The sequence below is a fragment of the Triticum urartu genome, chromosome 6A (assembly GCF_056163025.1).
Source record: "Triticum urartu cultivar PI428250 chromosome 6A, HENAU_Tu73, whole genome shotgun sequence".
NCBI lineage: Eukaryota > Viridiplantae > Streptophyta > Magnoliopsida > Poales > Poaceae > Triticum > Triticum urartu.
Genome location: NC_141878.1, coordinates 16,110,120 through 16,113,181, shown reverse-complemented (window position 1 = coordinate 16,113,181; position 3,062 = coordinate 16,110,120). Strand labels below are relative to the sequence as shown.

The 3,062-nt window shown below is 43.2% G+C and overlaps 1 pseudogene; it reads right to left on the bottom strand.

Annotated features, from left to right (window-relative positions):
- Positions 1 to 240: 240 nt before the first annotated feature.
- Positions 241 to 846, bottom strand: LOC147963251 (protein FAR1-RELATED SEQUENCE 5 pseudogene; annotated as a pseudogene).
- Between the last annotated feature and the right edge of the window lie 2,216 nt (positions 847 to 3,062).

Genomic DNA, 3,062 nt, shown 5'->3' with positions numbered 1-3,062 from the left:
TACTCATTTGCCTCTCCATCGATAAATATGTTAGCAATTTAGGCTGCTTGAGTGCGGTGTTTGCTTATTGCTGTAGCTCAGATCCCAGTGTTGCAAAGCTGAATATTGCTTGGCAAACTGCAGCAATGAGTTGCCAGGGCTCATGTAACGCTTCAAAACAGCATTGAACCCCTCGCTGCATTGCGTAGTCTGCAGAAATGGAAAGAAGCACTGCAGGAAGTAGGCCGGTACCAAGTACATTCACTTCTCCCACGGGCTATTAAGTGTCTCGTTGTCTTGGACTTGGTATGTTTCAATCATAGTCGTCCAGCTCCGTTCAAACTCCTCCAATGTCATCCTGTGGTCCACACACAACTCGAATGCCTTGTGTAGCTCTGGACGGTCAGCAAAGAATGGTCCTAGCGTCTCTTCAGCCTTCTTAATAATATGCCACCTGCAGTGCCTGTGCACTGCCAACGAAAAGACCTCCTCTATGCCAGTACGCATGCTAAAATCCCAGTCTGTTATTATGTTCATCGGAGCAAGTCCATCCATGCACTCCAAGAAGGTTTTGAACAGCCAAGTGTAACCATTTGTATCTTCGCTCCGAACGAGACCGCAACCAAACTGCAAGGACTGATTGTGGCTATTTATTCCTATGAATGGAGCACAGGGCATCTTGTACATATTCGTGAGATATGTCGCGTCGAATGAAATGTAATCACAGAAATGTTTGTAGGCTCTTCTTGCAGCACCATCCATCCAATACATGTTTCTAACACAGTCCTCATCGTCAAATCTTATCCTGTAGAAGAAATCAGGATCTGCTTTTGCTTTCTCTTTGAAATAGGCGATTGTGTCTTCCATGCCAGCCAACCTACTCTCTCTATGGTACTTTGACGTCTGCTGGTATGTAGGGCATGCTACTCAGACTACCTTCTCTGTTGTGGATCAGGGACAGTATTTGGACCATTTTTGATGGTCCGACGTTACAATCATGTAGCAACCTTATGAATTTCTTCTCGTGGGGACTGAATCCTTTGTGGGCGCTCAGAAATTTTACTAGGTCAAACTTCTTTATGAGGTCGTGGTTGTGTTCTTCGACATATTCGGTGACCACCCACCATACTCCATCTGCGTTTAGCTTCATCCGGACAGGGCATTCCGTCTTGAGAATGATGCCTCTCTTTCGTTCCGGCACGACACGCACAACACCTTTACCCTTCTTGTTCTTTCGTGCCTTGTAGCACCTTATCTCACCTCTGCTGTACTCGTTAGTTTTTTTATTTTCCTATGGTATTCTGTGTTCACCGCAAATCCATGGAACAACGCATATCTCTGTTAGTATTCCTTGGCATCTTCAAACGAACCAAATCTCTGCCCAACATAAGGTGGTTGAGGTGGCATGATTTATGATTGTCCATATTCTTCTTCTCCTTGCGCTTTGTCATGAGTTTCATCATTCACTTCAGTATTGGCGGCTGTTTCATCTGCTTGAGTGTTGCTTGTGCTGGTGTGCACAGGCATGCTTGTCGTCATTGCTTTAACGATTGCTAGTTCTAACACTGATTCTACATTATTTGTGGCAGCATCGTTGACTTCATCGTGGAACGCCCCGTCCGCGTGCTTTGAGGTACCCGCAGTAGATGTTCCTGCACCGTTGTTGATTGTAGTTGAAGCTCCTGCAAAAAGCAGGTACATGTGTAGGCAGTATTGCTTGAATGGCATATTCATCATAATGAAATACAACAGTTGCATCTGATTGGCATGATATCATTCATACATGCAAGCCTTGAGCATCTGCATTTGGCCATGCATGGCAATTGCAGTTTTTCAGCCATGGCAGCTACAGTTGACCTAATATGATAGCTGCAGTTGCCAAGTCATGGCAACCAGCATCTTAACATCAAAACTTGCATTCTACATATGAGCCCACAAGGCAAATGCAAATAATCCAGATGATCATTGATGACAAATGGACGTATCCACTTGGTGGCAATCGCAGTTTGCCACCACCACCGTGACAAATCCACTTTCCCTAATGCTTTTCCACAAAAGCAAATGCATGATTTTTATTGGTTCACAAATTTACCTTGTTGTGCTGCATGTGCTAATCGAAGTTGGTGTGTCACTTCAATTTGGTGTGCTGTATCTATAATACCATGGCCTGCAATGGTGAAGCTTGCCATGAGACCTTTGCTAGTGTGGTTCCGCCATAACAACCTGCGATCATGTGGAAGTTTAGCTTTGAAATCATGGCAAATATAGTCCACCATGCAAGGCAACTACAGTTGAGAAGCATTGACCAACTATAGTTGGTTAATGCATGGCAACCATAGTTTTTATAACATGGTAATTGTAGTTGTTCACACTTGGCAACCACAGTTGTTCACACATGGCAACCACAGTTGTTCACACATGGCAATCACAGTTGTTTAGTCATGGCAACTGCAGCTGTTAAGACATGGCAATTGCAGTTGTTAAGACATGGCAACTGTGTGCAATCACATGTGGCAACTGTCAGTCATAGATTCAATTTGACACCCGCAGTTGTCCACATGTGGCAAATACAGGTTACCAGGCTTGGCAAATGCACTTTCCATCATTTTTTCTATTTCTATCAGCAACAAACGCCAATGTCATCTTTTTTTTAAAATTTTGTCACACCACGTAAACACCAATGTCACCTGGTTTCCTTTTTCTGATACACTGTCCGCAAAATCACATCATACGTCTCACCCGCGTACGACGTTGATGGTAGGTATCCGGTTGCCGCCTATTGCCACGTGCTGCATTGAAGGAAATATGCCCTAGAGGCAATAATAAAGTTATTATTTTATTTCCTTATATCATGATAAATGTTTATTATTCATGCTAGAATTGTATTAACCGGAAACATAATACTTGTGTGAATACATAGACAAACTAAATGTCACTAGTATGCCTCTACTTGACTAGCTCGTTAATCGAAGATGGTTATGTTTCCTAACCATAGACATGTGTTGTCATTTGATTAACGGGATCACATCATTAGGAGAATGATGTGATTGACATGACCCATTTCATTAGCTTAGCACCCGATC